We start from the raw sequence: 9,609 nt of genomic DNA, 5'->3' as shown, positions 1-9,609 counted from the left end.
CAATAGTCCTGTCTCTTGGGGCTGCTGTCCTGTGAGTCCCCTCACTCCCTTCCACTCTCAGTGACTAATCAACTCGCAGCCATCTGCCCCAAGAGAATCTGAGGACCTCGCTGTGCAAATCAATTCAAGTGGATCCCAAGTGGTCTCGAGGCACTTTATTTTCCCCCCTCTCAAGTCCCCTTAATCTAAGAAGTAGAGATCCATCCACCAGTTAACAGATACTGAACATCTATTAGGTATACTACAACACAAAATGAATAAGCCATCATCCCTGACTTCAGGAATTTGAGACAGTACTCAGTTGGGAAAGGCATGTAAATACAGTTGACCCTTAAACAACAAGGGTTTGAACTGCAAAGATCCATTTATATGCAGATTTTTTTTTTTTTTTTTTGCAGTGGTAGATACTGCAGTACTACACCATCCAGGGTTGGTTGAATCTGTGGATATGGAAGCAGGGATACAGATAGCAGAAATGTGTGGAGGGCTGACTATAAGCAGTACACAGATTTTCAGGTGCACAGAGAATGACAGCCCTTAACCCCTGCATTAGAGTGATGTCACACAATCAGTATGATGACTGCTGGGAAGGAGGTAAGGACCAGCGGCTGTGGGAAGACAAGGGGAGATATTTAGCCCAGAGGGCAATGAGGAGGAATGGAGGGTTTCCAAGAGAGATGACCCACACGCTGACTCCTGGGAGGAAAGGCAGGAGTTAGCCTAGTAAAGGGGCTGAACTGAAAGAGAGGAGAGAGCATAAGAGGCCTAGGGAGCAGGATACAGATGGGAATGGTCTGGAGACAGATAGCAAGAGCTCTTTGGGCAAGAGTCCGACGGGAAGTTCACTGAGGCTGGTGTTCAGGCTGTGGAGGGGAGCCTCAAGGTGCATCAAGAAGAACCCGATGGCAATGAGACCCCATTGCTTAGCTGCCTGCCTACCCAAGGAAAAATGAAAAGACATCCAAGAAAGTAAGTTGTATACTGTTTATCTTATCATTCAATAATAAATATCTTATAACATAAACATTAAATAATTATTTAACCATAAATTTATGATATTGGAAGGATGGGGGATAGGGATGACAGCTCCCTCAATAGGAAATACCCATATGTCATTCCTTGGTGGCTCAGACAGTAAAGAATCTGCCTGCAATGTAGGAGACCTGGGTTCAATCCCTGGATCAGGAAGCTCTCCTGGAGAAGGGAACGGCTCCGCACTACTGTATTCTTGCCTGGAGAATTCCATGGACAGAGAAACCTGGCTGCAGTCCTTCGGGTTGCAAAGAGTCAGACATGACTGAACAACTAACACTTTCACTTTCAAATGGAAAGATAAATGTAAATATCAGAATAGGTCAAATAGTTGAAACTGGTTACCTATGGAAAATCAGAACTAAGGAAGGATGGGAGACAGAACTACTGTTGCACTACTAGATTTAAAATATTTAACTTTGTAAACACACTTTTTAGAAAGACAATTGTGTACCTATATTTACATAATTATTTTTAACTGTGTGAATGCCAGCCTCAACACATAATAGCTGAGTGACCTCAGCCAGAAAAAGGAATGAAACTGTTCCATTGGCAGAGACGTGGATAGGCCTAAACTGTCATACAGAGTGAAGTACGTCAGAAAGAGAAACACAAATACTGTATAATATCAAGCATATGTAGAATCTAGAAAAATAGTAGATGAACTTATTTACAAAGCAGAAATAGAGACACAGATGTAAAGAACAAACTTATGGATACCAAGGGGGAAAAGAGGTTGGGATGAATTGGAAGATTAGGATTGACACATATACACTACTATGTATTGTATACAACAGATAACTAATTAGCATCTACTGTATAGCAGAGGGAACTCTACTCTATTCTCTGTGAATACCTAAATGGGAAGGAAACCCAAGAAAGAGAGGGTATGTGTATACATATAACTGATTCACTTTGCTGTGCGGCAGAAACTAACACATTGTAAACCAACCAAACTCCAATAAAAAGTAATAATTCAAAAAAACTGGGGGAACTACCTTGGTGGTCCAGTGGTTAAGAATTTGCCTTGCAATACAGAGGATGCAAGTTCAATCCCTGGTTGAGGAACTAAGATCCCACAGGTCGAAGAGAAGTGACTCAGCTAGAGAATCCATGCTCCATAATGAAAGATCCTGCATAACGCAGTGAAGAGCCTGTGTGCTGTAACTAAGACCCAATGCAATCAAATACATACATATATTTAAAACATTTTAATTTTGAAAAAACAATAACTGAGTGACCAGTGTTAAATCCTTATCCTCTCCATGGCTTAACTTCTTCACCTGTAAAATGGGATAACACTTTCTTGCTGGGTTATTATGAAGACTAAAGGATATATGCAAAGTACTTAGCACTCTGTTTGCAGCTTAGAAGGAAACTCAATAAATGGTAGGTAATTTAATTTTAAATAACAGATGGAAAAGAGGACTAAAAATCATGTTTAAAAGGCCTGGACACAAGCCTTCTATATTACCAATATTTACACCTCCAATCACTGGAATATGCACGTCCTCTTATTTCACAAAGGCTTGACTGTATTCATAAAATAAGAAGAGAAAGAAAGTGACAGTTGCAAAGTCTTGACTGTATTCCTAAAGTAGGAAGAGAAAGAAAGTTGCTCTGTCCTGTCCGACTCTTTGCGACCCCATGGACTATGTAGTCCATGGAATTCTCCAGGCCAGAATACTGGAGTGGGTAGCTGTTCCCTTCCCCAGGGGATCTTCCCAACCCAGGGATCAAACCCAGGTCTCCTGCATTGCAGGTAGATTCTTGACCATCTGAGCTGCAAGGGAAGCCCAAGAGTACTGGAGTGGGTAGCCTATTCCTTCTCCAGCAGATCTTCCTGACGCAGGAATCAAACCGAGATCTCCTGAATTGCAGGCAGATTCTTTACCAACTGAGCTATCAGGGAAGCCCTTAGGGAGAGAGAGAAGTTGTAATTCTGATATCAGAAACCATAAACTAGTTAAATGTTTCAAAATTTGGAGATACACCCAACTTTGAAAAAAAAATATTTGCAGAAACAAAAAGACAAAATAATGTCTTTTGGAGCACCTGCTTCAGAAAACAGGGATTTGTGATAACTTTGATTTGCACACAAGTTTAAAATAAAAACGTAATCTTTGCCAACAAAGGTCAGTATAGTCAAAGCTATGGTTTTCCCAGTAGTCATCTACACAACATGAGCACTGGAGCATAAAGAAGGCTATTGTTGTTTAGTCACTCAGTTGTGTCTGACTCTTTGCGACCCCCATGGACTGCAGCAGGCCAGTCTTCCCTGTCCTTCACTATCTCCCAGGTGTTGCTCAAATTTATGTCCATTGAGTCAATGATGCCAACCAGCCATCTCATCCTCTGTCGTCCCCTTCTCCTCCTGCCCTCAATCTTTCCCAGCATCAGCTTTTTGATGGTGGGGCTGAAATTGTGGTGCTGGAGAAGACTACTGAGAGTCCTTTGGACAGCAAGGAGATCAAACCAGTCAATCATAAAGGAAATCAATCCTGAATATTCATCGGAAGGACTGATGCTGAAGCTCCAATACTTTGACCACCTGTTGGGAAGAGCAGACTCACTGGAAAAGACCCTATGCCTTGAAAGACTGAAGGCACAAAGAGAAGAGGGCAGCAGAGGGTAAGATGGTTTGATAGCATCACCAACTCAATGGACATGAATTTGAGCAAACTCCGGGGAGATAGTGGAGGACAAAGTCTGGCATGCTGCAGTCCATGCAGTCGCAGAGTCGGACATAGCTACTAAACAACAACAACCCAGAATGACACAGGTGCCAATAACAGATTTACAGAGAAATTTGGTTTCCCTGCCCTGTCTAGCTACCGGGGTTCTAGTCCCTTTCACTTCTCAGGTCCTCATATTTCCCAATTGTATACCAAAGGGTCAAATGAAAAGATCTCTGAGCCTAGTCCCCAAAAATCTAGGATTCTGCACACTCTTGGTTATGAGCTTTTGCCTTGGGACGTGGCAATAAACACCTGAGTTTCCCACAAGTCTCCTAAGACGTATGTATTTCCATAACCTATATCTACCTAAAACTGTTTCTGAATCAGCAACCCTTGGATCGGATCTTGTTAAGCTTCGCACCGGACACCCGAACTATAGTGGGAAATCCTAGCGGCCGAGCAGCCACCCCCCCCCCGAATGGGGACTACATCTCCCAGGGTGCCCCGGGACGGGGGAGCCCCCTCGGATTGGCCAGAAGTGCGTGACGCTCAGTGTTTTGGCCGGGGCGGTCACATGTTTCCTTTGTTGTGAGCTGTGGAACGGCTGGTGGCTCCAGGAGACGCCGGCGCTGGAGAGATCGCTGCGCCGCCGGCTGCTAAGGGAGCGCGGAGGCCGCTGCTGTTGGCCACTGCTACTGGCCTCTTCCAGCCTTCGCCGAGAGGTACCCGGGGATGACAGATCCGGGACTGACCGAAAGGCGAGGAACCGGCCAGAGCCGGGGGCGGAGGGGCGGCCCAGGTCACGCCTACGGGGGTGTCTGCCGGAGGGAAGCTAACGGCCGCCGGCCTCTCGAAGCCTGAGGAGGGTCTGAGGAGAGATCGTGGCTGGGACTGCAGGGCCCTTGTCTGGGGCGAGGGGGTCTCTAGGAATCTCCTGGGGGTCGTCAGCCCCGGTTCCGTAACGACACTCTGAAAGGCTGGCAATTACCGCCCCGGAACCGCGACGCTGGTGGCGCGCCCGCCGGGGGCGGGTTGGGAGGGGCATGGCCTCTGGGGCCGAGGGTAGCAGGTGCGGGTCAGTCACCCCGCCGCCTGAGGGACTGGGGGCAGCTGGCGGACAGGGCCGGGGGAGAGGGGTCTCGCATGTTGTCGATGGGCTTCGAACGGGGCGCTGCTCTTCTTTAACCGAAGGAAGCGCGCTAAGAATGCAGAGGTCTAAAATCAAGCCTTCGCGTTTTGGTGGGGCGACAGTTTGTTCCGGACGGGGAGGACTGACGGGGTCAAGGTGGGTCCCAGGGCTGGGGGCCAGAGAAGTCCTATTAAAGCGGTTGCGAAACGTGCTCGGCGCCGTCACCTGACCGTTACCCCCGCCCCCACCGCCCGGGAGCCTTTGTTTACCACTGCTTGCCGCGGGGCCCGCGCCGGGATCCGGGCCCTGGAACGACAGTCCCCCGGGAGCCGAGTCGGGCGGGGGAGCGGGGGAGCCGCTGACGGGAGTCCCCGCCTAACCTCGCCTCCTTCCCACCACTCCAGGCCTGGGTTTCTTAATTTAGTTCGTAATGGCCCCGCCCCCAGGCTCCGGACTCTCGGGGCAAAGACTGTTAAGGCCGTGAGGATTGGGGCCCTGCGGGTGCTTGAGGGCGGAACGACCGGGCGGCTTCTGCGTGTTTATTGGCGGGTGTCTTGTCGCTGGGTGGACGTGCCCAGGCCGTTATTCCCCGCCCCGCTGAAGGTGATCTGGAGGACACGCGGGAGCGCGCGCTTGCCTCTTCGGCAGCTGAGGCCGGAGCGGAGCCGCCGGCGGCGCGCGCTTCCGCGCCCGAGCCTGCCGGCGCGAGCACCAGCTGCCCCGCCATCGTTGGGTGGCCGCCACGGCTTCTGTCTGAGCTTGTAGGCAGTTCTGGGGCCAGCGGAGGACCGGATAATTAACCCTCTTTAATTCGGTGCCCTAGTCCACCCAGATGGTGGAAAGAGCCCTCAGGCGAATTACTGTTTGCCTGTTCTGTAAACTAGGTTTAAATAGCGCTTCCCTAGTGGCTCAGACCGTAAAGAATCCGCCTGCAACGCGGGAGACCTGGATTCGATCCCTAGGTTGGGAAGATCCCCTGGAGAAGGGACTGGCTGCCCACTCCAGTATTCCGGCCTGAGCCCTGGCAGGCTGCAGTCCATGGGGGTCGCAGAGTCCGGTACCACTGAGCAACTTTCACAGCACCCTAACGCCACATTTTAGAGTGCCTCACAGCTCTAAGGCAGATTGACTCTTCTTCAGTTAATTTTCGTGGAGTTTAATGATTAATCATTTGCTCTCTTGAACAGCTTTTAAAAAATCGTGTCTTAATATTTGCCGCTAAGACCACTTAGGCCCACCAGCGAGGTTGGTTTTTGTTAAGTACGGAAAACATTAAAAATCTGCCTCCTGTCAACTAAAATGTGAAATTAGAATTCTGTTTTTTTAGTTTTCAAGTAGCAATAATCGCGCCTCCGATAAACCTCATTGGCTACCTCACTGCCACTGCGCAAAGCTAGAATTCTGTTTTTTTAAAAAGACAGCTTTGTATGGCTGAGGCCTTTCTCTGTTCACCTGAAACTACCACAACTTCCTGTCAATCGGCTGTACCCCAATACCAAATAAAAGGTTTAAAATCTGAAAAAAAGATAGCTTGATGATATCCTCCCCCACCTCCTCCAGAAAGTGAATTCTTCTGTACCCAGGTTTAGATGAGTTGTTTGCGGAAACAAACATCATAGCTCACTCTTCTATGATGACAGTTATAAAATCTACAAAAACAATTGTTTTAGCCACAGTGTGTTGAAGATGCGGCTTTCCTAATCTGATTTAATAGGATACTAGGGTTTTATCAGGTTTTTTTTTCCTATAAATCTGTAGGCATTCACCCAAGAAAGTACATTTCTGTAGAAGGTAGATTGAGCTCCTTGGGTGAAGAAAGAATTGCATTTGAATAGTTCTCATTGGTTATGCATTCTTAATTTATTTTTAAAATTCAGGTTGGAATGACTACACCAAAAGGAGCAGCCTCTGTGATCCTGAACTGCCTCATCGCTTATGCATTGAAGGCATTTAACATTTCTAAATAAGTACAAGATGCAAACCTCTAACCTTTATAAAAAAATAAAACCACCACTCATAAGCCTTCTTATCCAGACAAAGCCTGAGACTTAGTCTCTAAACAGGAAGAAGAAATAATATTCTGAGTTGGAGCTTACTATCAGCTTTAATTTAAACTTTCTTGGCTTTTGTCCAAGTTGCTAAAAGTACTTAATGCCTTTTCAAAAAACATTGTTTTAGCTTCCTTGTTTTTTCTGCCATTTACTTAAAACCCAAAGGTCAAGCCTGTGAAAAACAAAAAATACTATTTATTTTACAAAAAATAGTTATTTTTGTATATACTTTTTTCTTACCTAGGAATTTGGGACATCCTTTTTCAATAAATATTTAGGTATGAACTGTATAAAAATGTAAATAAAATATCCTCGTATATCCTCATAAGTATATGAAATAGAAAAGCATATGTATTTTATATGATTCTATTTCTGTTTTGACTGAAACAGAGTATATGGCCACTTGACAATTGTTGATATTTTGAAACCTTTATTCTTTCTCCTGTTAAGAACACTAGCTAAGCCAAATTTTTTAAAGTAAAGAGTTTGTCACTCTGCCTAAATTTATCACCTAAGGGCTGCCATTTTTTAGCATTTGATGTCTAAATTGATGTCTAAAAGTCATTAGACTTTGCTCTTTACTCAGTGCTTTCTGAAACGTACTTCTGCAAATCATTTGTATTACCACAAGGTAGATAAAAATCACAGACTTAAAAGTGCTTTTGCACATAGAGCAGCCATGTAGTAAAAGATTGGATCTCAAACTTACTCAAGTGACAGAGTACCAAGTAGTGTCCTTGCAGATTTAATTAATTCTAATAGGACCAAAAACACTTTTGCTAAAAGAAAACATGACTATGTATCTATAGGTCTTGAAGATGTTAAAATAAAACAATGCATTAGATACCTAAAGGAAGCATGTTTCTAGCAAGATAAAACCAAAGACATTTAAGTTTACATGACAAGTAGGTTTGATAGGATAGCTTAATATCAGGTATGATGTCTGATGATCAACAACTTTTTTTCTTCCTTTGGAGGTTTGGGAATATTAGTAGCCAAAAGTTTTAAATCAAGGGAGAAAAACAGTGAATGGAGAAATTCAATTTTTTTGTTCTGTGATTTGAGAGAAGACAGTATTCTTTTTTTCAGTTATAGGACCGTAATTGTTTAGTCTGACACACTGTTTAAGCACTCCTAAAATTTTCATCATTGGATACCTCTTATTTCTCTTTATCTTGTTAATCAAAGTAATATATATTGACTATTTGAGGTTCATGTAAACAAGGGATAATAACTTGGTATTATTCTAGACAAAGAAATGTAAAGCTTTTGTAGGTTTCTAGTATCATATGGTGTGTAAATATGTTACTGGTGGTTTCATAAGAAAAATAGAAATGTTGAAAATAACAACTTGAAGACTGGACTTTAAATACTGCATTTGTAAAATTTGTTTCGGGAACCACTACTCCAAGAGTAAAGTTTTAAGTTGAAAATTTAAGAAGATAAGTTTACGGTTTTTAAAAAGTGGTCAATAAATGTTTGAGAAAATGGGGTGAAAAATCTGCTTGGTTTCAGATAGTTCTATGTTAAATATGGTTTTCTAGTTATTTTTTTAAATAACGAATTTACATGTTACAGTATTTTCTGGCTTTCCTTCTGTTGAACTACTGTATATCTTTAAAGATAAACCTTCTATTCATTAGTCTTTTTGCTGTCTCTGCTGTGTTGCTCTTCACTTAGGGTTCAGTTTGAGAAAGTGGGAGTAGTGTGGAGCATAGCATGTAGCTAGCGGTAGCTGTTCATTACCACAGGTTGTTGGGACCATGTTAGTCAAAACTGTTGGTTTCCTTTGCCATCTGGAATTTATTAGTCTTTATAAGCCCCTCACTAATCCATACTATTTTAAGGCTGATAGTAGCTTCTTTCTTTGTATAGGGTTCCTGCATTCTAAAGGAAAAATAAGTTTGATTGCAGTACAACTACATTTTAAGATCAGTTCTGATACTATATATCTCCTTTGGATTTTGTACATTGACCTCCTCTGTCCCCTGCCCTTAACTATTAGGTTGGTAAGTATTACCTAAAACCCTCCAGAAAATGCTCAGGTGATTTGCCTTGCCCTTCTACTCCTTAAGATATAATTCTAGACTAGATCAGTCATGAGAGAATCTATTCCAGTTTGCACTCTAGCAGAAACAATTTGTTTTCTTCAAGAGAAACACTTGAGAATTTAAATCTATTTTAGTATCAATCTTTGAGTTCTTGTTGGATTCTAATCTTAGCCTACTCCACAGCATCTAAAATTGGATCTGAATCCGATATTCACCACCCAAGTGCCAGACAGAGGGGTAGGCTCTCTAGAATTGTTTCTTGAATTGACTTGAGTAGACTCAGGATTTTATTGTCTTCTTAGGAAAAAAAAACTTATTTAGCTAAGACTTAACAATCCCCTGTTTTGACCAAGTTGACATATTCTTTACCAAAGTACACACAAGTTAGACTGACTTCTGCAAATAAGAAAACAAGCAAGGTAACATTCACCTCACAATCAAAGCTTAATCCAGGTATAGAGATGTGTGTTTTTTTATACAGGCAGGAAAAAAAAGCAGTAGTTTGTATCTTGGTTTGGGGGATCAACATTTGAATTTGCCTAAACTTGTTAAGAATTTATGAGTTCTATTTATAAATATCTAGGCCAGAAACCAGAAGTACTTGTATTTAAATACCATTGATATTCTGTGCACAGTTCAAGCTTCCAGTGTTTTCTCAGAAGATTTCT

At 43.4% G+C, this 9,609-nt stretch overlaps 1 protein-coding gene and 1 non-coding gene across 6 annotated transcripts in view; one reads left to right on the top strand and one right to left on the bottom strand.

The window, feature by feature from the left end:
* The first annotated feature begins 4,300 nt into the window (after positions 1–4,300).
* The window catches only part of KLHL24 (kelch like family member 24), a 38,746-nt gene continuing 33,437 nt past the window's right edge, over positions 4,301–9,609 (top strand). The window contains exons 1-2 of one of the 5 annotated variants that reach the window (XM_065943168.1): positions 4,302–4,432; positions 8,766–8,895. The gene's annotated coding sequence lies outside the window, so the exon portion shown is untranslated. Of the gene's footprint in view, positions 4,469–8,765; positions 8,900–9,609 lie in introns of all 5 variants that reach the window. The other 4 variants (XM_065943166.1, XM_065943167.1, XM_065943165.1 and 1 more) reach the window with 4 other exon arrangements.
* Positions 6,090–6,234, bottom strand: LOC136173808 (U4 spliceosomal RNA). Its single transcript, XR_010664289.1, has one exon. It is a non-coding gene; the product is annotated as a U4 spliceosomal RNA (small nuclear RNA).

This window comes from Muntiacus reevesi, chromosome 8, assembly GCF_963930625.1.
Source record: "Muntiacus reevesi chromosome 8, mMunRee1.1, whole genome shotgun sequence".
NCBI lineage: Eukaryota > Metazoa > Chordata > Mammalia > Artiodactyla > Cervidae > Muntiacus > Muntiacus reevesi.
The sequence above is the reverse complement of the archived record's forward strand: the minus strand, read 5'-3'. Positions and strand labels throughout refer to the sequence as shown.